At 36.7% G+C, this 25,565-nt stretch overlaps 4 non-coding genes and 27 pseudogenes across 4 annotated transcripts; all 31 read right to left on the bottom strand.

Moving 5' to 3' along the window:
• Window positions 1-195: 195 nt before the first annotated feature.
• On the bottom strand, window positions 196-314 carry LOC145649645 (5S ribosomal RNA; annotated as a pseudogene).
• Window positions 315-1,419: 1,105 nt separating this feature from the next.
• On the bottom strand, window positions 1,420-1,538 carry LOC145643661 (5S ribosomal RNA; annotated as a pseudogene).
• A 570-nt stretch (window positions 1,539-2,108) lies between these two features.
• LOC145650241 (5S ribosomal RNA) lies at window positions 2,109-2,227 on the bottom strand (annotated as a pseudogene).
• A 339-nt stretch (window positions 2,228-2,566) lies between these two features.
• LOC145643976 (5S ribosomal RNA) lies at window positions 2,567-2,685 on the bottom strand (annotated as a pseudogene).
• Window positions 2,686-3,037: 352 nt separating this feature from the next.
• On the bottom strand, window positions 3,038-3,156 carry LOC145649749 (5S ribosomal RNA). Its single transcript, XR_014116620.1, has one exon. It is a non-coding gene; the product is annotated as a 5S ribosomal RNA (ribosomal RNA).
• A 667-nt stretch (window positions 3,157-3,823) lies between these two features.
• LOC145645870 (5S ribosomal RNA) lies at window positions 3,824-3,942 on the bottom strand (annotated as a pseudogene).
• A 666-nt stretch (window positions 3,943-4,608) lies between these two features.
• On the bottom strand, window positions 4,609-4,727 carry LOC145650427 (5S ribosomal RNA; annotated as a pseudogene).
• Window positions 4,728-5,518: 791 nt separating this feature from the next.
• LOC145650426 (5S ribosomal RNA) lies at window positions 5,519-5,637 on the bottom strand (annotated as a pseudogene).
• Window positions 5,638-5,989: 352 nt separating this feature from the next.
• Window positions 5,990-6,108, bottom strand: LOC145649738 (5S ribosomal RNA). The gene has a single exon (XR_014116619.1). It is a non-coding gene; the product is annotated as a 5S ribosomal RNA (ribosomal RNA).
• Window positions 6,109-6,775: 667 nt separating this feature from the next.
• Window positions 6,776-6,894, bottom strand: LOC145645869 (5S ribosomal RNA; annotated as a pseudogene).
• Window positions 6,895-7,560: 666 nt separating this feature from the next.
• On the bottom strand, window positions 7,561-7,679 carry LOC145650425 (5S ribosomal RNA; annotated as a pseudogene).
• A 791-nt stretch (window positions 7,680-8,470) lies between these two features.
• Window positions 8,471-8,589, bottom strand: LOC145650424 (5S ribosomal RNA; annotated as a pseudogene).
• Window positions 8,590-9,379: 790 nt separating this feature from the next.
• On the bottom strand, window positions 9,380-9,498 carry LOC145650702 (5S ribosomal RNA; annotated as a pseudogene).
• Window positions 9,499-10,165: 667 nt separating this feature from the next.
• LOC145650282 (5S ribosomal RNA) lies at window positions 10,166-10,284 on the bottom strand (annotated as a pseudogene).
• Window positions 10,285-10,636: 352 nt separating this feature from the next.
• On the bottom strand, window positions 10,637-10,755 carry LOC145647382 (5S ribosomal RNA; annotated as a pseudogene).
• Window positions 10,756-11,422: 667 nt separating this feature from the next.
• Window positions 11,423-11,541, bottom strand: LOC145649446 (5S ribosomal RNA; annotated as a pseudogene).
• Window positions 11,542-11,893: 352 nt separating this feature from the next.
• On the bottom strand, window positions 11,894-12,012 carry LOC145650065 (5S ribosomal RNA; annotated as a pseudogene).
• Window positions 12,013-13,117: 1,105 nt separating this feature from the next.
• LOC145649992 (5S ribosomal RNA) lies at window positions 13,118-13,236 on the bottom strand (annotated as a pseudogene).
• Window positions 13,237-13,902: 666 nt separating this feature from the next.
• LOC145647428 (5S ribosomal RNA) lies at window positions 13,903-14,021 on the bottom strand. The gene has a single exon (XR_014116331.1). It is a non-coding gene; the product is annotated as a 5S ribosomal RNA (ribosomal RNA).
• A 790-nt stretch (window positions 14,022-14,811) lies between these two features.
• Window positions 14,812-14,930, bottom strand: LOC145646873 (5S ribosomal RNA; annotated as a pseudogene).
• A 666-nt stretch (window positions 14,931-15,596) lies between these two features.
• Window positions 15,597-15,715, bottom strand: LOC145646872 (5S ribosomal RNA; annotated as a pseudogene).
• A 1,105-nt stretch (window positions 15,716-16,820) lies between these two features.
• Window positions 16,821-16,939, bottom strand: LOC145646871 (5S ribosomal RNA; annotated as a pseudogene).
• Window positions 16,940-17,605: 666 nt separating this feature from the next.
• Window positions 17,606-17,724, bottom strand: LOC145646870 (5S ribosomal RNA; annotated as a pseudogene).
• Window positions 17,725-18,829: 1,105 nt separating this feature from the next.
• Window positions 18,830-18,948, bottom strand: LOC145647646 (5S ribosomal RNA; annotated as a pseudogene).
• Window positions 18,949-19,616: 668 nt separating this feature from the next.
• On the bottom strand, window positions 19,617-19,735 carry LOC145649695 (5S ribosomal RNA; annotated as a pseudogene).
• Window positions 19,736-20,527: 792 nt separating this feature from the next.
• Window positions 20,528-20,646, bottom strand: LOC145650423 (5S ribosomal RNA; annotated as a pseudogene).
• Window positions 20,647-20,998: 352 nt separating this feature from the next.
• Window positions 20,999-21,117, bottom strand: LOC145650064 (5S ribosomal RNA; annotated as a pseudogene).
• Window positions 21,118-22,222: 1,105 nt separating this feature from the next.
• LOC145649991 (5S ribosomal RNA) lies at window positions 22,223-22,341 on the bottom strand (annotated as a pseudogene).
• Window positions 22,342-23,006: 665 nt separating this feature from the next.
• Window positions 23,007-23,125, bottom strand: LOC145647312 (5S ribosomal RNA). Its single transcript, XR_014116316.1, has one exon. It is a non-coding gene; the product is annotated as a 5S ribosomal RNA (ribosomal RNA).
• Window positions 23,126-23,915: 790 nt separating this feature from the next.
• LOC145646869 (5S ribosomal RNA) lies at window positions 23,916-24,034 on the bottom strand (annotated as a pseudogene).
• Window positions 24,035-24,700: 666 nt separating this feature from the next.
• Window positions 24,701-24,819, bottom strand: LOC145646868 (5S ribosomal RNA; annotated as a pseudogene).
• Between the last annotated feature and the right edge of the window lie 746 nt (window positions 24,820-25,565).

Here is a 25,565-nt window from a genome sequence, read left to right as displayed (position 1 = left end):
CATTTGAGCATGTCAGCTTGAAAGTAAATTAAAGTGATGCAAGAAAAGCTTACAGCACCTGGTATACATAGGTAGGGTCCCACCTCAGTACTATCCAGGCCAAAACTTGCTTAGCTTCCAAGGTTTTTTTTTTTAATCACTGCACTTCACATTTGAGCATGTCAGCTTGAAAGTAAATTAAAGTGATGCAAGAAAAGCTTACAGCACCTGGTATACATAGGTAGGGTCCCACCTCAGTACTATCCAGGCCCAAACTTGCTTAGCTTCCAAGGTCAGATGAGATTGGGCGTTCTCAAGCTGGTGTGGCCGTAAGCCTTATATGCTTACTCAAATTGCCTAATCATAGCAAATATGATCAAAGACCAATCTGACAATTTTTTTTATTAATCCCTGCACTTGACATTCTAGAATGTTATCTTGAATGTAATTAAATGATGCAATAAAAGCTTACAATACGGAGCTGGTATACGGAGGCACTAATTATTCACTGCACTTCAAATTTGAACATGATAGCTTGAACATAAATTAAAGGGATGCAATACAATCTTACAGCACCTGCTATTCCCTGGTACTAAAATATTTCTATTTAATCTGTACACTTCACATACAAGCTTGTCAGTTGCAGATTAAAGTAAAGTGATGCAACAAAAACTTACAGCATCTGCTATTCCCAGGTGCTAACACATAGTTTTTTTAATTAATCACTGCATTTCACATCCTAGCATGTCATCTTGACAGTAAATTAAAGTGATGCAAGAGAAGCTTACAGCATCTCGTAGTCCAAGGTGCTAACATATAGTTTTTTGATGAATCACTGCACTTCACATTCAGGCATGTGAGTTGGAGAGTAAATGAAAGTGATGCAAAAAAAACTTACAGCATCTGCTATTCCCAGGTGCTAACAGATAGTTTGAGTTAATTATTCACTGCACTTCAAATTTGAACATGATAGCTTGAACATAAATTAAAGGGATGCAATACAATCTTACAGCACCTGCTATTCCCTGGTACTAAAATATTTCTATTTAATCTGTACACTTCACATACAAGCTTGTCATTTGCAGATTAAAGTAAAGTGATGCAACAAAAATTTACAGCATCTGCTATTCCCAGGTGCTAACAGATAGTTTTTTTAATTAATCACTGCATTTCACATCTTAGCATGTCATCTTGACAGTAAATTAAAGTGATGCAAGAGAAGCTTACAGCATCTCGTAGTCCAAGGTGCTAACAGACAGTTTTTTGATGATTTACTGCACTTCACATTCAGGCATGTGAGTTGGAGAGTAAATGAAAGTGATGCAAAAAAAATTACAGCATCTGCTATTCCCAGGTGCTAACAGATAGTTTTTTTTATTAATCATTGCACTTCACATTTGAGCATGTCAGCTTGAAAGTAAATTAAAGTGATGCAAGAAAAGCTTACAGCACCTGGTATACATAGGCAGGGTCCCACCTCAGTACTATCCAGGCCAAAACTTGCTTAGCTTCCAAGGTCAGATGAGATTGGGCATTCTCAAGCTGGTATGGCCGTAAGCCTTAAACACTTACTCAAATTGCCTAATCATAGCAAATATGATCAAAGACCAATCTGACAATTTTTTTTATTAATCCCTGCAATTGACATTCTAGAATGTTATCTTGAATGTAAATTAAATGATGCAATAAAAGCTTACAACATCTGGTATACGGAGGCACTAACAGACAGTTTTTTGATGAATCACTGCACTTCACATTCAGGCATGTGAGTTGGAGAGTAAATGAAAGTGATGCAAAAAAAACTTACAGCATATGCTATTCCCAGGTGCTAACAGATAGTTTGAGTTAATTATTCACTGCACTTCAAATTTGAACATGATAGCTTGAACATAAATTAAAGGGATGCAATACAATCTTACAGCACCTGCTATTCCCTGGTACTAAAATATTTCTATTTAATCTGTACACTTCACATACAAGCTTGTCAGTTGCAGATTAAAGTAAAGTGATGCAACAAAAACTTACAGCATCTGCTATTCCCAGGTGCTAACAGATAGTTTTTTTAATTAATCACTGCATTTCACATCCTAGCATGTCATCTTGACAGTAAATTAAAGTGATTCAAGAGAAGCTTACAGCACCTGGTATTCCTAGGTAGGGTCCCACCTCAGTACTATCCAGTTCCAAACTTGCTTAGCTTCCAAGGTCAGATGAGATTGGGCGTTCTCAAGCTGGTGTGGCTGTAAGCCTTATACGCTTACTCAAATTGCCTAATCATAGCAAATATGATCAAAGACCAATCTGACAATTTTTTTTATTAATCCCTGCACTTGACATTCTAGAATGTTATCTTGAATGTAATTAAATGATGCAATAAAAGCTTACAATACGGAGCTGGTATACGGAGGCACTAATTATTCACTGCACTTCAAATTTGAACATGATAGCTTGAACATAAATTAAAGGGATGCAAACAATCTCACAGCACCTGCTATTCCCAGGTGCTAACAGATAGTTTTTTTTATTAATCATTGCACTTCACATTTGAGCATGTCAGCTTGAAAGTAAATTAAAGTGATGCAAGAAAAGCTTACAGCACCTGGTATACATAGGTAGGGTCCCACCTCAATACTATCCAGGCCCAAACGTGCTTAGCTTCCAAGGTCAGATGAGATTGGGCATTCTCAAGCTGGTATGGCCGTAAGCCTTAAACACTTACTCAAATTGTCTAATCATAGCACATATGATCAAAGACCAATCTGACAATTTTTTTTATTAATCCCTGCAATTGACATTCTAGAATGTTATCTTGAATGTAAATTAAATGATGCAATAAAAGCTTACAACATCTGGTATACGGAGGCACTAACAGACAGTTTTTTGATGAATCACTGCACTTCACATTCAGGCATGTGAGTTGGAGAGTAAATGAAAGTGATGCAAAAAAAACTTACAGCATCGGCTATTCCCAGGTGCTAACAGATAGTTTTTTTTATTAATCACTGCACTTCACATTTGAGCATGTCAGCTTGAAAGTAAATTAAAGTGATGCAAGAAAAGCTTACAGCACCTGGTATTCCTAGGTAGGGTCCCACCTCAGTACTATCCAGGCCCAAACTTGCTTAGCTTCCAAGGTCAGATGAGATTGGGCGTTCTCAAGCTGGTGTGGCCGTAAGCCTTATACGCTTACTCAAATTGCCTAATCATAGCAAATATGATCAAAGACCAATCTGACAATTTTTTTTATTAATCCCTGCACTTGACATTCTAGAATGTTATCTTGAATGTAATTAAATGATGCAATAAAAGCTTACAATACGGAGCTGGTATACGGAGGCACTAATTATTCACTGCACTTCAAATTTGAACATGATAGCTTGAACATAAATTAAAGGGATGCAATACAATCTTACAGCACCTGCTATTCCCTGGTACTAAAATATTTCTATTTAATCTGTACACTTCACATACAAGCTTGTCAGTTGCAGATTAAAGTAAAGTGATGCAACAAAAACTTACAGCATCTGCTATTCCCAGGTGCTAACAGATAGTTTTTTTAATTAATCACTGCATTTCACATCTTAGCATGTCATCTTGACAGTAAATTAAAGTGATGCAAGAGAAGCTTACAGCATCTCGTAGTCCAAGGTGCTAACAGACAGTTTTTTGATGATTTACTGCACTTCACATTCAGGCATGTGAGTTGGAGAGTAAATGAAAGTGATGCAAAAAAAACTTACAGCATCTGCTATTCCCAGGTGCTAACAGATAGTTTTTTTTATTAATCATTGCACTTCACATTTGAGCATGTCAGCTTGAAAGTAAATTAAAGTGATGCAAGAAAAGCTTACAGCACCTGGTATACATAGGTAGGGTCCCACCTCAGTACTATCCAGGCCCAAACTTACTTAGCTTCTAAGGTTAGATGAGATTGGGCATTCTCAAGCTGGTGTGGCCGTAAGCCTTAAACACTTACTCAAATTGCCTAATCATAGCAAATATGATCAAAGACCAATCTGACAATTTTTTTTATTAATCCCTGCAATTGACATTCTAGAATGTTATCTTGAATGTAATTAAATGATGCAATAAAAGCTTACAATACGGAGCTGGTATACGGAGGCACTAATTATTCACTGCACTTCAAATTTGAACATGATAGCTTGAACATAAATTAAAGGGATGCAAACAATCTTACAGCACCTGCTATTCCCTGGTACTAAAATATTTCTATTTAATCTGTACACTTCACATACAAGCTTGTCAGTTGCAGATTAAAGTAAAGTGATGCAACAAAAACTTACAGCATCTGCTATTCCCAGGTGCTAACAGATAGTTTTTTTAATTAATCACTGCATTTCACATCTTAGCATGTCATCTTGACAGTAAATTAAAGTGATGCAAGAGAAGCTTACAGCATCTCGTAGTCCAAGGTGCTAACAGATAGTTTTTTGATGAATCACTGCACTTCACATTCAGGCATGTGAGTTGGAGAGTAAATGAAAGTGATGCAAAAAAAACTTACAGCATCTGCTATTCCCAGGTGCTAACAGATAGTTTTTTTTATTAATGACTGCACTTCACATTTGAGCATGTCAGCTTGAAAGTAAATTAAAGTGATGCAAGAAAAGCTTACAGCACCTGGTATTCCTAGGTAGGGTCCCACCTCAGTACTATCCAGGCCCAAACTTGGTTAGTTTCCAAGGTCAGATGAGATTGGGCGTTCTCAAGATGGTGTGGCCGTAAGCCTTATACGCTTACGCAAATTGCCTAATCATAGCAAATATGATCAAAGACCAATCTGACAATTTTTTTTATTAATCCCTGCACTTGACATTCTAGAATGTTATCTTGAATGTAAATTAAATGATGCAATAAAAGCTTACAACATCTGGTATACGGAGGCACTAACAGACAGTTTTTTGATGAATCACTGCACTTCACATTCAGGCATGTGAGTTGGAGAGTAAATGAAAGTGATGCAAAAAAAACTTACAGCATCTGCTATTCCCAGGTGCTAACAGATAGTTTGAGTTAATTATTCACTGCACTTCAAATTTGAACATGATAGCTTGAACATAAATTAAAGGGATGCAATACAATCTTACAGCACCTGCTATTCCCTGGTACTAAAATATTTCTATTTAATCTGTACACTTCACATACAAGCTTGTCAGTTGCAGATTAAAGTAAAGTGATGCAACAAAAACTTACAGCATCTGCTATTCCCAGGTGCTAACAGATAGTTTTTTTAATTAATCACTGCATTTCACATCTTAGCATGTCATCTTGACAGTAAATTAAAGTGATGCAAGAGAAGCTTACAGCATCTCGTAGTCCAAGGTGCTAACAGATAGTTTTTTGATGAATCACTGCACTTCACATTCAGGCATGTGAGTTGGAGAGTAAATGAAAGTGATGCAAAAAAAACTTACAGCATCTGCTATTCCCAGGTGCTAACAGATAGTTTTTTTTATTAATCACTGCACTTCACATTTGAGCATGTCAGCTTGAAAGTAAATTAAAGTGATGCAAGAAAAGCTTACAGCACCTGGTATTCCTAGGTAGGGTCCCACCTCAGTACTATCCAGGCCCAAACTTGGTTAGTTTCCAAGGTCAGATGAGATTGGGCGTTCTCAAGATGGTGTGGCCGTAAGCCTTATACGCTTACTCAAATTGTCTAATCATAGCACATATGATCAAAGACCAATCTGACAATTTTTTTTATTAATCCCTGCAATTGACATTCTAGAATGTTATCTTGAATGTAAATTAAATGATGCAATAAAAGCTTACAACATCTGGTATACGGAGGCACTAACAGACAGTTTTTTGATGAATCACTGCACTTCACATTCAGGCATGTGAGTTGGAGAGTAAATGAAAGTGATGCAAAAAAAACTTACAGCATCGGCTATTCCCAGGTGCTAACAGATAGTTTTTTTTATTAATCACTGCACTTCACATTTGAGCATGTCAGCTTGAAAGTAAATTAAAGTGATGCAAGAAAAGCTTACAGCACCTGGTATTCCTAGGTAGGGTCCCACCTCAGTACTATCCAGGCCCAAACTTGCTTAGCTTCCAAGGTCAGATGAGATTGGGCGTTCTCAAGCTGGTGTGGCCGTAAGCCTTATACGCTTACTCAAATTGCCTAATCATAGCAAATATGATCAAAGACCAATCTGACAATTTTTTTTATTAATCCCTGCACTTGACATTCTAGAATGTTATCTTGAATGTAATTAAATGATGCAATAAAAGCTTACAATACGGAGCTGGTATACGGAGGCACTAATTATTCACTGCACTTCAAATTTGAACATGATAGCTTGAACATAAATTAAAGGGATGCAATACAATCTTACAGCACCTGCTATTCCCTGGTACTAAAATATTTCTATTTAATCTGTACACTTCACATACAAGCTTGTCAGTTGCAGATTAAAGTAAAGTGATGCAACAAAAACTTACAGCATCTGCTATTCCCAGGTGCTAACAGATAGTTTTTTTAATTAATCACTGCATTTCACATCTTAGCATGTCATCTTGACAGTAAATTAAAGTGATGCAAGAGAAGCTTACAGCATCTCGTAGTCCAAGGTGCTAACAGACAGTTTTTTGATGATTTACTGCACTTCACATTCAGGCATGTGAGTTGGAGAGTAAATGAAAGTGATGCAAAAAAAACTTACAGCATCTGCTATTCCCAGGTGCTAACAGATAGTTTTTTTTATTAATCATTGCACTTCACATTTGAGCATGTCAGCTTGAAAGTAAATTAAAGTGATGCAAGAAAAGCTTACAGCACCTGGTATACATAGGTAGGGTCCCACCTCAGTACTATCCAGGCCCAAACTTACTTAGCTTCTAAGGTTAGATGAGATTGGGCATTCTCAAGCTGGTGTGGCCGTAAGCCTTAAACACTTACTCAAATTGCCTAATCATAGCAAATATGATCAAAGACCAATCTGACAATTTTTTTTATTAATCCCTGCAATTGACATTCTAGAATGTTATCTTGAATGTAATTAAATGATGCAATAAAAGCTTACAATACGGAGCTGGTATACGGAGGCACTAATTATTCACTGCACTTCAAATTTGAACATGATAGCTTGAACATAAATTAAAGGGATGCAAACAATCTTACAGCACCTGCTATTCCCTGGTACTAAAATATTTCTATTTAATCTGTACACTTCACATACAAGCTTGTCAGTTGCAGATTAAAGTAAAGTGATGCAACAAAAACTTACAGCATCTGCTATTCCCAGGTGCTAACAGATAGTTTTTTTAATTAATCACTGCATTTCACATCTTAGCATGTCATCTTGACAGTAAATTAAAGTGATGCAAGAGAAGCTTACAGCATCTCGTAGTCCAAGGTGCTAACAGATAGTTTTTTGATGAATCACTGCACTTCACATTCAGGCATGTGAGTTGGAGAGTAAATGAAAGTGATGCAAAAAAAACTTACAGCATCTGCTATTCCCAGGTGCTAACAGATAGTTTTTTTTATTAATGACTGCACTTCACATTTGAGCATGTCAGCTTGAAAGTAAATTAAAGTGATGCAAGAAAAGCTTACAGCACCTGGTATTCCTAGGTAGGGTCCCACCTCAGTACTATCCAGGCCCAAACTTGGTTAGTTTCCAAGGTCAGATGAGATTGGGCGTTCTCAAGATGGTGTGGCCGTAAGCCTTATACGCTTACGCAAATTGCCTAATCATAGCAAATATGATCAAAGACCAATCTGACAATTTTTTTTATTAATCCCTGCACTTGACATTCTAGAATGTTATCTTGAATGTAAATTAAATGATGCAATAAAAGCTTACAACATCTGGTATACGGAGGCACTAACAGACAGTTTTTTGATGAATCACTGCACTTCACATTCAGGCATGTGAGTTGGAGAGTAAATGAAAGTGATGCAAAAAAAACTTACAGCATCTGCTATTCCCAGGTGCTAACAGATAGTTTGAGTTAATTATTCACTGCACTTCAAATTTGAACATGATAGCTTGAACATAAATTAAAGGGATGCAATACAATCTTACAGCACCTGCTATTCCCTGGTACTAAAATATTTCTATTTAATCTGTACACTTCACATACAAGCTTGTCAGTTGCAGATTAAAGTAAAGTGATGCAACAAAAACTTACAGCATCTGCTATTCCCAGGTGCTAACAGATAGTTTTTTTAATTAATCACTGCATTTCACATCTTAGCATGTCATCTTGACAGTAAATTAAAGTGATGCAAGAGAAGCTTACAGCATCTCGTAGTCCAAGGTGCTAACAGATAGTTTTTTGATGAATCACTGCACTTCACATTCAGGCATGTGAGTTGGAGAGTAAATGAAAGTGATGCAAAAAAAACTTACAGCATCTGCTATTCCCAGGTGCTAACAGATAGTTTTTTTTATTAATCACTGCACTTCACATTTGAGCATGTCAGCTTGAAAGTAAATTAAAGTGATGCAAGAAAAGCTTACAGCACCTGGTATTCCTAGGTAGGGTCCCACCTCAGTACTATCCAGGCCCAAACTTGGTTAGTTTCCAAGGTCAGATGAGATTGGGCGTTCTCAAGATGGTGTGGCCGTAAGCCTTATACGCTTACGCAAATTGCCTAATCATAGCAAATATGATCAAAGACCAATCTGACAATTTTTTTTATTAATCCCTGCACTTGACATTCTAGAATGTTATCTTGAATGTAAATTAAATGATGCAATAAAAGCTTACAACATCTGGTATACAGAGGCACTAACAGACAGTTTTTTGATGAATCACTGCACTTCACATTCAGGCATGTGAGTTGGAGAGTAAATGAAAGTGATGCAAAAAAAACTTACAGCATCTGCTATTCCCAGGTGCTAACAGATAGTTTGAGTTAATTATTCACTGCACTTCAAATTTGAACATGATAGCTTGAACATAAATTAAAGGGATGCAATACAATCTTACAGCACCTGCTATTCCCTGGTACTAAAATATTTCTATTTAATCTGTACACTTCACATACAAGCTTGTCAGTTGCAGATTAAAGTAAAGTGATGCAACAAAAACTTACAGCATCTGCTATTCCCAGGTGCTAACAGATAGTTTTTTTAATTAATCACTGCATTTCACATCCTAGCATGTCATCTTGACAGTAAATTAAAGTGATTCAAGAGAAGCTTACAGCATCTCGTAGTCCAAGGTGCTAACAGATCGTTTTTGATGAATCACTGCACTTCACATTCAGGCATGTGAGTTGGAGAGTAAATGAAAGTGATGCAAAAAAAACTTACAGCGTCGGCTATTCCCAGGTGCTAACAGATAGTTTTTTTTATTAATCACTGCAGTTCACATTTGAGCATGTCAGTTTGAAAGTAAATTAAAATGATGCAAGAAACGCTTACAGCACCTGGTATTCCTAGGTATGTTCCCACCTCAGTACTATCCAGGTCCAAACTTGCTTAGCTTCCAAGGTCAGATGAGATTGGGCGTTCTCAAGCTGGTGTGGCTGCAAGCCTTATACGCTTGCTCAAATTGCCTAATCATAGCAAATATGATCAAAGACCAATCTGACAATTTTTTTTATTAATCCCTGCACTTGACATTCTAGAATGTTATCTTGAATGTAATTAAATGATGCAATAAAAGCTTACAATACGGAGCTGGTATACGGAGGCACTAATTATTCACTGCACTTCAAATTTGAACATGATAGCTTGAACATAAATTAAAGGGATGCAATACAATCTTACAGCACCTGCTATTCCCTGGTACTAAAATATTTCTATTTAATCTGTACACTTCACATACAAGCTTGTCAGTTGCAGATTAAAGTAAAGTGATGCAACAAAAACTTACAGCATCTGCTATTCCCAGGTGCTAACAGATAGTTTTTTTAATTAATCACTGCATTTCACATCTTAGCATGTCATCTTGACAGTAAATTAAAGTGATGCAAGAGAAGCTTACAGCATCTCGTAGTCCAAGGTGCTAACAGACAGTTTTTTGATGATTTACTGCACTTCACATTCAGGCATGTGAGTTGGAAAGTAAATGAAAGTGATGCAAAAAAAACTTACAGCATCGGCTATTCCCAGGTGCTAACAGATAGTTTTTTTTATTAATCATTGCACTTCACATTTGAGCATGTCAGCTTGAAAGTAAATTAAAGTGATGCAAGAAAAGCTTACAGCACCTGGTATACATAGGTAGGGTTCCACCTCAGTACTATCCAGGCCCAAACTTGCTTAGCTTCCAAGGTCAGATGAGATTGGGCATTCTCAAGCTGGTATGGCCGTAAGCCTTAAACACTTACTCAAATTGCCTAATCATAGCAAATATGATCAAAGACCAATCTGACAATTTTTTTTATTAATCCCTGCAATTGACATTCTAGAATGTTATCTTGAATGTAAATTAAATGATGCAATAAAAGCTTACAACATCTGGTATACGGAGGCACTAACAGACAGTTTTTTGAGGAATCACTGCACTTCACATTCAGGCATGTGAGTTGGAGAGTAAATGAAAGTGATGCAAAAAAAACTTACAGCATCGGCTATTCCCAGGTGCTAACAGATAGTTTTTTTTATTAATCACTGCACTTCACATTTGAGCATGTCAGCTTGAAAGTAAATTAAAGTGATGCAAGAATAGCTTACAGCACCTGGTATTCCTAGGTAGGGTCCCACCTCAGTACTATCCAGGCCCAAACTTGCTTAGCTTCCAAGGTCAGATGAGATTGGGCATTCTCAAGCTGGTGTGGCCGTAAGCCTTATACGCTTACTCAAATTGCCTAATCATAGCAAATATGATCAAAGACCAATCTGACAATTTTTTTTATTAATCCCTGCACTTGACATTCTAGAATGTTATCTTGAATGTAATTAAATGATGCAATAAAAGCTTACAATACGGAGCTGGTATACGGAGGCACTAATTATTCACTGCACTTCAAATTTGAACATGATAGCTTGAACATAAATTAAAGGGATGCAATACAATCTTACAGCACCTGCTATTCCCTGGTACTAAAATATTTCTATTTAATCTGTACACTTCACATACAAGCTTGTCAGTTGCAGATTAAAGTAAAGTGATGCAACAAAAACTTACAGCATCTGCTATTCCCAGATGCTAACAGATAGTTTTTTTAATTAATCACTGCACTTCACATCCTAGCATGTCATCTTGAAAGTAAATTAAAGTGATGCAAGAGAAGCTTACAGCATCTCGTAGTCCAAGGTGCTAACAGATAGATTTTTGAGGAATCACTGCACTTCACATTCAGGCATGTGAGTTGGAGAGTAAATGAAAGTGATGCAAAAAAAACTTACAGCATCTGCTATTCCCAGGTGCTAACAGATAGTTTTTTTTATTAATCACTGCACTTCACATTTGAGCATGTCAGCTTGAAAGTAAATTAAAGTGATGCAAGAAAAGCTTACAGCACCTGGTATACATAGGTAGGGTCCCACCTCAGTACTATCCAGGCCCAAACTTGCTTAGCTTCCAAGGTCAGATGAGATTGGGCATTCTCAAGCTGGTATGGCCGTAAGCCTTAAACACTTACTCAAATTGCCTAATCATAGCAAATATGATCAAAGACCAATCTGACAATTTTTTTTATTAATCCCTGCAATTGACATTCTAGAATGTTATCTTGAATGTAAATTAAATGATGCAATAAAAGCTTACAACATCTGGTATACGGAGGCACTAACAGACAGTTTTTTGATGAATCACTGCACTTCACATTCAGGCATGTGAGTTGGAGAGTAAATGAAAGTGATGCAAAAAAAACTTACAGCATCTGCTATTCCCAGGTGCTAACAGATAGTTTTTTTTATTAATCACTGCACTTCACATTTGAGCATGTCAGCTTGAAAGTAAATTAAAGTGATGCAAGAAAAGCTTACAGCACCTGGTATTCTTAGGTAGGGTCCCACCTCAGTACTATCCAGGCCCAAACTTGCTTAGCTTCCAAGGTTAGATGAGATTGGGCATTCTCAAGCTGGTGTGGCCGTAAGCCTTAAACACTTACTCAAATTGCCTAATCATAGCAAATATGATCAAAGACCAATCTGACAATTTTTTTTATTAATCCCTGCACTTGACATTCTAGAATGTTATCTTGAATGTAATTAAATGATGCAATAAAAGCTTACAATACGGAGCTGGTATACGGAGGCACTAATTATTCACTGCACTTCAAATTTGAACATGATAGCTTGAACATAAATTAAAGGGATGCAAACAATCTTACAGCACCTGCTATTCCCTGGTACTAAAATTTTTCTATTTAATCTGTACACTTCACATACAAGCTTGTCAGTTGCAGATTAAAGTAAAGTGATGCAACAAAAACTTACAGCATCTGCTATTCCCAGGTGCTAACAGATAGTTTTTTTAATTAATCACTGCATTTCACATCCTAGCATGTCATCTTGACAGTAAATTAAAGTGATGCAAGAGAAGCTTACAGCATCTCGTAGTCCAAGGTGCTAACATATAGTTTTTTGATGAATCACTGCACTTCACATTCAGGCATGTGAGTTGGAGAGTAAATGAAAGTGATGCAAAAAAAACTTACAGCATCTGCTATTCCCAGGTGCTAACAGATAGTTTGAGTTAATTATTCACTGCACTTCAAATTTGAACATGATAGCTTGTACATAAATTAAACGGATGCAATACAATCTTACAGCACCTGCTATTCCCTGGTACTAAAATATTTCTATTTAATCTGTACACTTCACATACAAGCTTGTCAGTTGCAGATTAAAGTAAAGTGATGCAACAAAAACTTACAGCATCTGCTATTCCCAGGTGCTAACAGATAGTTTTTTTAATTAATCACTGCACTTCACATCCTAGCATGTCATCTTGAAAGTAAATTAAAGTGATGCAAGAGAAGCTTACAGCATCTCATAGTCCAAGGTGCTAACAGATAGATTTTTGAGGAATCACTGCACTTCACATTCAGGCATGTGAGTTCGAGAGTAAATGAAAGTGATGCAAAAATACCTTACAGCATCTGCTATTCCCAGGTGCTAACAGATAGTTTTTTTTATTAATCACTGCACTTCACATTTGAGCATGTCAGCTTGAAAGTAAATTAAAGTGATGCAAGAAAAGCTTACAGCACCTGGTATTCCTAGGTAGGGTCCCACCTCAGTCCTATTCAGGCCCAAACTTGCTTAGCTTCCAAGGTCAGATGAGATTGGGCGTTCTCAAGCTGGTGTGGCCGTAAGCCTTAAACACTTACTCAAATTGCCTAATCATAGCAAATATGATCAAAGACCAATCTGACAATTTTTTTTATTAATCCCTGCACTTGACATTCTAGAATGTTATCTTGAATGTAATTAAATGATGCAATAAAAGCTTACAATACGGAGCTGGTATACGGAGGCACTAATTATTCACTGCACTTCAAATTTAAACATGATAGCTTGAACATAAATTAAAGGGATGCAAACAATCTTACAGCACCTGCTATTCCCTGGTACTAAAATATTTCTATTTAATCTGTACACTTCACATACAAGCTTGTCAGTTGCAGATTAAAGTAAAGTGATGCAACAAAAACTTACAGCATCTGCTATTCCCAGGTGCTAACAGATAGTTTTTTTAATTAATCACTGCACTTCACATCCTAGCATGTCATCTTGAAAGTAAATTAAGGTGATGCAAGAGAAGCTTACAGCATCTCGTAGTCCAAGGTGCTAACAGATAGATTTTTGAGGAATCACTGCACTTCACATTCAGGCATGTGAGTTGGAGAGTAAATGAAAGTGATGCAAAAAAAACTTACAGCATCTGCTATTCCCAGGTGCTAACAGATAGTTTTTTATATTAATCACTGCACTTCACATTTGAGCATGTCAGCTTGAAAGTAAATTAAAGTGATGCAAGAAAAGCTTACAGCACCTGGTATTCCTAGGTAGGGTCCCACCTCAGTACTATCCAGGCCCAAACTTGCTTAGCTTCCAAGGTCAGATGAGATTGGGTGTTCTCAAGCTGGTGTGGCCGTAAGCCTTAAACACTTACTCAAATTGCCTAATCATAGCAAATATGATCAAAGACCAATCTGACAATTTTTTTTATTAATCCCTGCACTTGACGTTCTAGAATGTTATCTTGAATGTAAATTAAATGATGCAATAAAATCTTACAACATCTTGTATACGGAGGCACTAACAGACAGTTTTTTGATGAATCACTGCACTTCACATTCAGGCATGTGAGTTGTAGAGTAAATGAAAGTGATGCAAAAAAAACTTACATCATCTGCTATTCCCAGGTGCTAACAGATAGTTTGAGTTAATTATTCACTGCACTTCAAATTTGAACATGATAGCTTGAAAATAAATTAAAGGGATGCAAACAGTCTTACAGCACCTGCTATTCCCTGGTACTAAAATATTTCTATTTAATCTGTACACTTCACATACAAGCTTGTCAGTTGCAGATTAAAGTAAAGTGATGCAACAAAAACTTACAGCATCTGCTATTCCCAGGTGCTAACAGATAGTTTTTTTAATTAATCACTGCACTTCACATCCTAGCATGTCATCTTGAAAGTAAATTAAAGTGATGCAAGAGAAGCTTACAGCATCTCGTAGTCCAAGGTGCTAACAGATAGATTTTTGAGGAATCACTGCACTTCACATTCAGGCATGTGAGTTGGAGAGTAAATGAAAGTGATGCAAAAAAAACTTACAGCATCTGCTATTCCCAGGTGCTAACAGATAGTTTTTTTTATTAATCACTGCACTTCATATTTGAGCATGTCAGCTTGAAAGTAAATTAAAGTGATGCAAGAAAAGCTTACAGCACCTGGTATTCCTAGGTAGGGTCCCACCTCAGTACTATTCAGGCCCAAACTTGCTTAGCTTCCAAGGTCAGATGAGATTGGGCGTTCTCAAGCTGGTGTGGCCGTAAGCCTTAAACACTTACTCAAATTGCCTAATCATAGCAAATATGATCAAAGACCAATCTGACAATTTTTTTTATTAATCCCTGCACTTGACATTCTAGAATGTTATCTTGAATGTAATTAAATGATGCAATAAAAGCTTACAATACGGAGCTGGTATACGGAGGCACTAATTATTCACTGCACTTCAAATTTGAACATGATAGCTTGAACATAAATTAAAGGGATGCAAACAATCTTACAGCACCTGCTATTCCCTGGTACTAAAATATTTCTATTTAATCTGTACACTTCACATACAAGCTTGTCAGTTGCAGATTAAAGTAAAGTGATGCAACAAAAACTTACAGCATCTGCTATTCCCAGGTGCTAACAGATAGTTTTTTTAATTAATCACTGCATTTCACATCTTAGCATGTCATCTTGACAGTAAATTAAAGTGATGCAAGAGAAGCTTACAGCATCTCGTAGTCCAAGGTGCTAACAGATAGTTTTTTGATGAATCACTGCACTTCACATTCAGGCATGTGAGTTGGAGAGTAAATGAAAGTGATGCAAAAAAAACTTACAGCATCTGCTATTCCCAGGTGCTAACAGATAGTTTTTTTTATTAATCACTGCACTTCATATTTGAGCATGTCAGCTTGAAAGTAAATTAAAGTGATGCAAGAAAAGCTTACAGCACCTGGTATTCCTAGGTAGGGTCCCACCTCAGTACTATTCAGGCCCAAACTTGCTTAGCTTCCAAGGTCAGATGAGATTGGGCGTTCTCAAGCTGGTGTGGCCGTAAGCCTTAAACACTTACTCAAATTGCCTAATCATAGCAAATATGATCAAAGACCAATCTGACAATTTTTTTTATTAATCCCTGCACTTGACATTCTAGAATGTTATCTTGAATGTAATTAAATGATGCAATAAAAGCTTACAATACGGAGCTGGTATACGGAGGCACTAATTATTCACTGCACTTCAAATTTGAACATGATAGCTTGAACATAAATTAAAGGGATGCAAACAATCTTACAGCACCTGCTATTCCCTGGTACTAAAATATTTCTATTTAATCTGTACACTTCACATACAAGCTTGTCAGTTGCAGATTAAAGTAAAGTGATGCAACAAAAACTTACAGCATCTGCTATTCCCAGGTGCTAACAGATAGTTTTTTTAATTAATCACTGCATTTCACATCCTAGCATGTCATCTTGACAGTAAATTAAAGTGATGCAAGAGAAGCTTACAGCATCTCGTAGTCCAAGGTGCTAACATATAGTTTTTTGATGAATCACTGCACTTCACATTCAGGCATGTGAGTTGGAGAGTAAATGAAAGTGATGCAAAAAAAACTTACAGCATCTGCTATTCCCAGGTGCTAACAGATAGTTTGAGTTAATTATTCACTGCACTTCAAATTTGAACATGATAGCTTGTACATAAATTAAACGGATGCAATACAATCTTACAGCACCTGCTATTCCCTGGTACTAAAATATTTCTATTTAATCTGTACACTTCACATACAAGCTTGTCAGTTGCAGATTAAAGTAAAGTGATGCAACAAAAACTTACAGCATCTGCTATTCCCAGGTGCTAACAGATAGTTTTTTTAATTAATCACTGCACTTCACATCCTAGCATGTCATCTTGAAAGTAAATTAAAGTGATGCAAGAGAAGCTTACAGCATCTCGTAGTCCAAGGTGCTAACAGATAGATTTTTGAGGAATCACTGCACTTCACATTCAGGCATGTGAGTTGGAGAGTAAATGAAAGTGATGCAAAAAAAACTTACAGCATCTGCTATTCCCAGGTGCTAACAGATAGTTTTTTTTATTAATCACTGCACTTCATATTTGAGCATGTCAGCTTGAAAGTAAATTAAAGTGATGCAAGAAAAGCTTACAGCACCTGGTATTCCTAGGTAGGGTCCCACCTCAGTACTATTCAGGCCCAAACTTGCTTAGCTTCCAAGGTCAGATGAGATTGGGCGTTCTCAAGCTGGTGTGGCCGTAAGCCTTAAACACTTACTCAAATTGCCTAATCATAGCAAATATGATCAAAGACCAATCTGACAATTTTTTTTATTAATCCCTGCACTTGACATTCTAGAATGTTATCTTGAATGTAATTAAATGATGCAATAAAAGCTTACAATACGGAGCTGGTATACGGAGGCACTAATTATTCACTGCACTTCAAATTTGAACATGATAGCTTGAACATAAATTAAAGGGATGCAAACAATCTTACAGCACCTGCTATTCCCTGGTACTAAAATATTTCTATTTAATCTGTACACTTCACATACAAGCTTGTCAGTTGCAGATTAAAGTAAAGTGATGCAACAAAAACTTACAGCATCTGCTATTCCCAGGTGCTAACAGATAGTTTTTTTAATTAATCACTGCATTTCACATCTTAGCATGTCATCTTGACAGTAAATTAAAGTGATGCAAGAGAAGCTTACAGCATCTCGTAGTCCAAGGTGCTAACAGATAGTTTTTTGATGAATCACTGCACTTCACATTCAGGCATGTGAGTTGGAGAGTAAATGAAAGTGATGCAAAAAAAACTTACAGCATCTGCTATTCCCAGGTGCTAACAGATAGTTTTTTTTATTAATCACTGCACTTCATATTTGAGCATGTCAGCTTGAAAGTAAATTAAAGTGATGCAAGAAAAGCTTACAGCACCTGGTATTCCTAGGTAGGGTCCCACCTCAGTACTATTCAGGCCCAAACTTGCTTAGCTTCCAAGGTCAGATGAGATTGGGCGTTCTCAAGCTGGTGTGGCCGTAAGCCTTAAACACTTACTCAAATTGCCTAATCATAGCAAATATGATCAAAGACCAATCTGACAATTTTTTTTATTAATCCCTGCACTTGACATTCTAGAATGTTATCTTGAATGTAATTAAATGATGCAATAAAAGCTTACAATACGGAGCTGGTATACGGAGGCACTAATTATTCACTGCACTTCAAATTTGAACATGATAGCTTGAACATAAATTAAAGGGATGCAAACAATCTTACAGCACCTGCTATTCCCTGGTACTAAAATATTTCTATTTAATCTGTACACTTCACATACAAGCTTGTCAGTTGCAGATTAAAGTAAAGTGATGCAACAAAAACTTACAGCATCTGCTATTCCCAGGTGCTAACAGATAGTTTTTTTAATTAATCACTGCACTTCACATCTTAGCATGTCATCTTGACAGTAAATTAAAGTGATGCAAGAGAAGCTTACAGCATCTCGTAGTCCAAGGTGCTAACAGATAGTTTTTTGATGAATCACTGCACTTCACATTCAGGCATGTGAGTTGGAGAGTAAATGAAAGTGATGCAAAAAAAACTTACAGCATCTGCTATTCCCAGGTGCTAACAGATAGTTTGAGTTAATTATTCACTGCACTTCAAATTTGAACATGATAGCTTGAACATAAATTAAAGGGATGCAATACAATCTTACAGCACCTGCTATTCCCTGGTACTAAAATATTTCTATTTAATCTGTAGACTTCACATACAAGCTTGTCAGTTGCAGATTAAAGTAAAGTGATGCAACAAAAACTTACAGCATTTGCTATTCACAGGTGCTAACAGATAGTTTTTTTAATTAATCACTGCACTTCACATCCTAGCATGTCATCTTTAAAGTAAATTAAAGTGATGCAAGAGAAGCTTACAGCATCTCGTAGTCCAAGGTGCTAACAGATAGATTTTTGAGGAATCACTGCACTTCACATTCAGGCATGTGAGTTGGAGAGTAAATGAAAGTGATGCAAAAAAAACTTACAGCATCTGCTATTCCCAGGTGCTAACAGATACTTTTTTTTATTAATCACTGCACTTCACATTTGAGCATGTCAGCTTGAAAGTAAATTAAAGTGATGCAAGAAAAGCTTACAGCACCTGGTATTCCTAGGTAGGGTCCCACCTCAGTACTATTCAGGCCCAAACTTGTTTAGCTTCCAAGGTCAGATGAGATTGGGCGTTCTCAAGCTGGTGTGGCCGTAAGCCTTAAACACTTACTCAAATTGCTTAATCATAGCAAATATGATCAAAGACCAATCTGACAATTTTTTTTATTAATCCCTGCACTTGACATTCTAGAATGTTATCTTGAATGTAATTAAATGATGCAATAAAAGCTTACAATACGGAGCTGGTATACGGAGGCACTAATTATTCACTGCACTTCAAATTTGAACATGATAGCTTGAACATAAATTAAAGGGATGCAATACAATCTTACAGCACCTGCTATTCCCTGGTACTAAAATATTTCTATTTAATCTGTACACTTCACATACAAGCTTGTCAGTTGCAGATTAAAGTAAAGTGATGCAACAAAAACTTACAGCATCTGCTATTCCCAGGTGCTAACAGATAGTTTTTTTAATTAATCACTGCATTTCACATCCTAGCATGTCATCTTGACAGTAAATTAAAGTGATGCAAGAGAAGCTTACAGTATCTCGTAGTCCAAGGTGCTAACATATAGATTTTTGAGGAATCACTGCACTTCACATTCAGGCATGTGAGTTGGAGAGTAAATGAAAGTGATGCAAAAAAAAACTTACAGCATCTGCTATTCCCAGGTGCTAACAGATAGTTTTTTTTATTAATCACTGCACTTCACATTTGAGCATGTCAGCTTGAAAGTAAATTAAAGTGATGCAAGAAAAGCTTACAGCACCTGGTATTCCTAGGTAGGGTCCCACCTCAGTACTATCCAGGCCCAAACTTGCTTAGCTTTCAAGGTCAGATGAGATTGGGCGTTCTTAAGCTGGTGTGGCCGTAAGCCTTAAACACTTACTCAAATTGCCTAATCCTAGCAAATATGATCAAAGACCAATCTGACAATTTTTTTTATTAATCCCTGCACTTGACATTCTAGAATGTTATCTTGAATGTAAATTAAATGATGCAATAAAAGCTTACAACATCTGGTATACGGAGGCACTAACAGACAGTTTTTTGATGAATCACTGCACTTCACATTCAGGCATGTGAGTTGGAGAGTAAATGAAAGTGATGCAAAAAAAACGTACAGCATCTGCTATTCCCAGGTGCTAACAGATAGTTTGAGTTAATTATTCACTGCACTTCAAATTTGAACATGATAGCTTGAACATAAATTAAAGGGATGCAATACAATCTTACAGCACCTGCTATTCCCTGGTACTAAAATATTTCTATTTAATCTGTACACTTCACATACAAGCTTGTCAGTTGCAGATTAAAGTAAAGTGATGCAACAAAAACTTACAGCATCTGCTATTCCCAGGTGCTAACAGATAGTTTTTTTAATTAATCACTGCATTTCACATCCTAGCATGTCATCTTGACAGTAAATTAAAGTGATGCAAGAGAAGCTTACAGTATCTCGTAGTCCAAGGTGCTAACATATAGATTTTTGAGGAATCACTGCACTTCACATTCAGGCATGTGAGTTGGAGAGTAAATGAAAGTGATGCAAAAAAAAACTTACAGCATCTGCTATTCCCAGGTGCTAACAGATAGTTTTTTTTATTAATCACTGCACTTCACATTTGAGCATGTCAGCTTGAAAGTAAATTAAAGTGATGCAAGAAAAGCTTACAGCACCTGGTATTCCTAGGTAGGGTCCCACCTCAGTACTATCCAGGCCCAAACTTGGTTAGTTTCCAAGGTCAGATGAGATTGGGCGTTCTCAAGATGGTGTGGCCGTAAGCCTTATACGCTTACGCAAATTGCCTAATCATAGCAAATATGAACAAAGACCAATCTGACAATTTTTTTTATTAATCCCTGCACTTGACATTCTAGAATGTTATCTTGAATGTAAATTAAATGATGCAATAAAAGCTTACAACATCTGGTATACGGAGGCACTAACAGACAGTTTTTTGATGAATCACTGCACTTCACATTCAGGCATGTGAGTTGGAGAGTAAATGAAAGTGATGCAAAAAAAACTTACAGCATCTGCTATTCCCAGGTGCTAACAGATAGTTTTTTTTATTAATCACTGCACTTCACATTTGAGCATGTCAGCTTGAAAGTAAATTAAAGTGATGCAAGAAAAGCTTACAGCACCTGGTATTCTTAGGTAGGGTCCCACCTCAGTACTATCCAGGCCCAAACTTGCTTAGCTTCCAAGGTTAGATGAGATTGGGCATTCTCAAGCTGGTGTGGCCGTAAGCCTTAAACACTTACTCAAATTGCCTAATCATAGCAAATATGATCAAAGACCAATCTGACAATTTTTTTTATTAATCCCTGCACTTGACATTCTAGAATGTTATCTTGAATGTAATTAAATGATGCAATAAAAGCTTACAATACGGAGCTGGTATACGGAGGCACTAATTATTCACTGCACTTCAAATTTGAACATGATAGCTTGAACATAAATTAAAGGGATGCAAACAATCTTACAGCACCTGCTATTCCCTGGTACTAAAATTTTTCTATTTAATCTGTACACTTCACATACAAGCTTGTCAGTTGCAGATTAAAGTAAAGTGATGCAACAAAAACTTACAGCATCTGCTATTCCCAGGTGCTAACAGATAGTTTTTTTAATTAATCACTGCATTTCACATCCTAGCATGTCATCTTGACAGTAAATTAAAGTGATGCAAGAGAAGCTTACAGCATCTCGTAGTCCAAGGTGCTAACATATAGTTTTTTGATGAATCACTGCACTTCACATTCAGGCATGTGAGTTGGAGAGTAAATGAAAGTGATGCAAAAAAAACTTACAGCATCTGCTATTCCCAGGTGCTAACAGATAGTTTGAGTTAATTATTCACTGCACTTCAAATTTGAACATGATAGCTTGTACATAAATTAAACGGATGCAATACAATCTTACAGCACCTGCTATTCCCTGGTACTAAAATATTTCTATTTAATCTGTACACTTCACATACAAGCTTGTCAGTTGCAGATTAAAGTAAAGTGATGCAACAAAAACTTACAGCATCTGCTATTCCCAGGTGCTAACAGATAGTTTTTTTAATTAATCACTGCACTTCACATCCTAGCATGTCATCTTGAAAGTAAATTAAAGTGATGCAAGAGAAGCTTACAGCATCTCATAGTCCAAGGTGCTAACAGATAGATTTTTGAGGAATCACTGCACTTCACATTCAGGCATGTGAGTTCGAGAGTAAATGAAAGTGATGCAAAAATACCTTACAGCATCTGCTATTCCCAGGTGCTAACAGATAGTTTTTTTTATTAATCACTGCACTTCACATTTGAGCATGTCAGCTTGAAAGTAAATTAAAGTGATGCAAGAAAAGCTTACAGCACCTGGTATTCCTAGGTAGGGTCCCACCTCAGTCCTATTCAGGCCCAAACTTGCTTAGCTTCCAAGGTCAGATGAGATTGGGCGTTCTCAAGCTGGTGTGGCCGTAAGCCTTAAACACTTACTCAAATTGCCTAATCATAGCAAATATGATCAAAGACCAATCTGACAATTTTTTTTATTAATCCCTGCACTTGACATTCTAGAATGTTATCTTGAATGTAATTAAATGATGCAATAAAAGCTTACAATACGGAGCTGGTATACGGAGGCACTAATTATTCACTGCACTTCAAATTTAAACATGATAGCTTGAACATAAATTAAAGGGATGCAAACAATCTTACAGCACCTGCTATTCCCTGGTACTAAAATATTTCTATTTAATCTGTACACTTCACATACAAGCTTGTCAGTTGCAGATTAAAGTAAAGTGATGCAACAAAAACTTACAGCATCTGCTATTCCCAGGTGCTAACAGATAGTTTTTTAATTAATCACTGCACTTCACATCCTAGCATGTCATCTTGAAAGTAAATTAAGGTGATGCAAGAGAAGCTTACAGCATCTCGTAGTCCAAGGTGCTAACAGATAGATTTTTGAGGAATCACTGCACTTCACATTCAGGCATGTGAGTTGGAGAGTAAATGAAAGTGATGCAAAAAAAACTTACAGCATCTGCTATTCCCAGGTGCTAACAGATAGTTTTTTATATTAATCACTGCACTTCACATTTGAGCATGTCAGCTTGAAAGTAAATTAAAGTGATGCAAGAAAAGCTTACAGCACCTGGTATTCCTAGGTAGGGTCCCACCTCAGTACTATCCAGGCCCAAACTTGCTTAGCTTCCAAGGTCAGATGAGATTGGGTGTTCTCAAGCTGGTGTGGCCGTAAGCCTTAAACACTTACTCAAATTGCCTAATCATAGCAAATATGATCAAAGACCAATCTGACAATTTTTTTTATTAATCCCTGCACTTGACGTTCTAGAATGTTATCTTGAATGTAAATTAAATGATGCAATAAAATCTTACAACATCTTGTATACGGAGGCACTAACAGACAGTTTTTTGATGAATCACTGCACTTCACATTCAGGCATGTGAGTTGGAGAGTAAATGAAAGTGATGCAAAAAAAACTTACATCATCTGCTATTCCCAGGTGCTAACAGATAGTTTGAGTTAATTATTCACTGCACTTCAAATTTGAACATGATAGCTTGAAAATAAATTAAAGGGATGCAAACAGTCTTACAGCACCTGCTATTCCCTGGTACTAAAATATTTCTATTTAATCTGTACACTTCACATACAAGCTTGTCAGTTGCAGATTAAAGTAAAGTGATGCAACAAAAACTTACAGCATCTGCTATTCCCAGGTGCTAACAGATAGTTTTTTTAATTAATCACTGCACTTCACATCCTAGCATGTCATCTTGAAAGTAAATTAAAGTGATGCAAGAGAAGCTTACAGCATCTCGTAGTCCAAGGTGCTAACAGATAGATTTTTGAGGAATCACTGCACTTCACATTCAGGCATGTGAGTTGGAGAGTAAATGAAAGTGATGCAAAAAAAACTTACAGCATCTGCTATTCCCAGGTGCTAACAGATAGTTTTTTTTATTAATCACTGCACTTCATATTTGAGCATGTCAGCTTGAAAGTAAATTAAAGTGATGCAAGAAAAGCTTACAGCACCTGGTATTCCTAGGTAGGGTCCCACCTCAGTACTATTCAGGCCCAAACTTGCTTAGCTTCCAAGGTCAGATGAGATTGGGCGTTCTCAAGCTGGTGTGGCCGTAAGCCTTAAACACTTACTCAAATTGCCTAATCATAGCAAATATGATCAAAGACCAATCTGACAATTTTTTTTATTAATCCCTGCACTTGACATTCTAGAATGTTATCTTGAATGTAATTAAATGATGCAATAAAAGCTAACAATACGGAGCTGGTATACGGAGGCACTAATTATTCACTGCACTTCAAATTTGAACATGATAGCTTGAACATAAATTAAAGGGATGCAAACAATCTTACAGCACCTGCTATTCCCTGGTACTAAAATATTTCTATTTAATCTGTACACTTCACATACAAGCTTGTCAGTTGCAGATTAAAGTAAAGTGATGCAACAAAAACTTACAGCATCTGCTATTCCCAGGTGCTAACAGATAGTTTTTTTAATTAATCACTGCATTTCACATCTTAGCATGTCATCTTGACAGTAAATTAAAGTGATGCAAGAGAAGCTTACAGCATCTCGTAGTCCAAGGTGCTAACAGATAGTTTTTTGATGAATCACTGCACTTCACATTCAGGCATGTGAGTTGGAGAGTAAATGAAAGTGATGCAAAAAAAACTTACAGCATCTGCTATTCCCAGGTGCTAACAGATAGTTTTTTTTATTAATCACTGCACTTCATATTTGAGCATGTCAGCTTGAAAGTAAATTAAAGTGATGCAAGAAAAGCTTACAGCACCTGGTATTCCTAGGTAGGGTCCCACCTCAGTACTATTCAGGCCCAAACTTGCTTAGCTTCCAAGGTCAGATGAGATTGGGCGTTCTCAAGCTGGTGTGGCCGTAAGCCTTAAACACTTACTCAAATTGCCTAATCATAGCAAATATGATCAAAGACCAATCTGACAATTTTTTTTATTAATCCCTGCACTTGACATTCTAGAATGTTATCTTGAATGTAATTAAATGATGCAATAAAAGCTTACAATACGGAGCTGGTATACGGAGGCACTAATTATTCACTGCACTTCAAATTTGAACATGATAGCTTGAACATAAATTAAAGGGATGCAAACAATCTTACAGCACCTGCTATTCCCTGGTACTAAAATATTTCTATTTAATCTGTACACTTCACATACAAGCTTGTCAGTTGCAGATTAAAGTAAAGTGATGCAACAAAAACTTACAGCATCTGCTATTCCCAGGTGCTAACAGATAGTTTTTTTAATTAATCACTGCATTTCACATCTTAGCATGTCATCTTGACAGTAAATTAAAGTGATGCAAGAGAAGCTTACAGCATCTCGTAGTCCAAGGTGCTAACAGATAGTTTTTTGATGAATCACTGCACTTCACATTCAGGCATGTGAGTTGGAGAGTAAATGAAAGTGATGCAAATAAAACTTACAGCATCTGCTATTCCCAGGTGCTAACAGATAGTTTGAGTTAATTATTCACTGCACTTCAAATTTGAACATGATAGCTTGAACATAAATTAAAGGGATGCAATACAATCTTACAGCACCTGCTATTCCCTGGTACTAAAATATTTCTATTTAATCTGTAGACTTCACATACAAGCTTGTCAGTTG

Source organism: Electrophorus electricus, chromosome 13, assembly GCF_041902795.1.
Source record: "Electrophorus electricus isolate QZ-2024a chromosome 13, ASM4190279v1, whole genome shotgun sequence".
In the NCBI taxonomy this organism is placed as follows: Eukaryota; Metazoa; Chordata; class Actinopteri; order Gymnotiformes; family Gymnotidae; genus Electrophorus; species Electrophorus electricus.
Note: the sequence above shows the minus strand (reverse complement) of the source record. Positions and strands in the feature narration are given on the sequence as shown.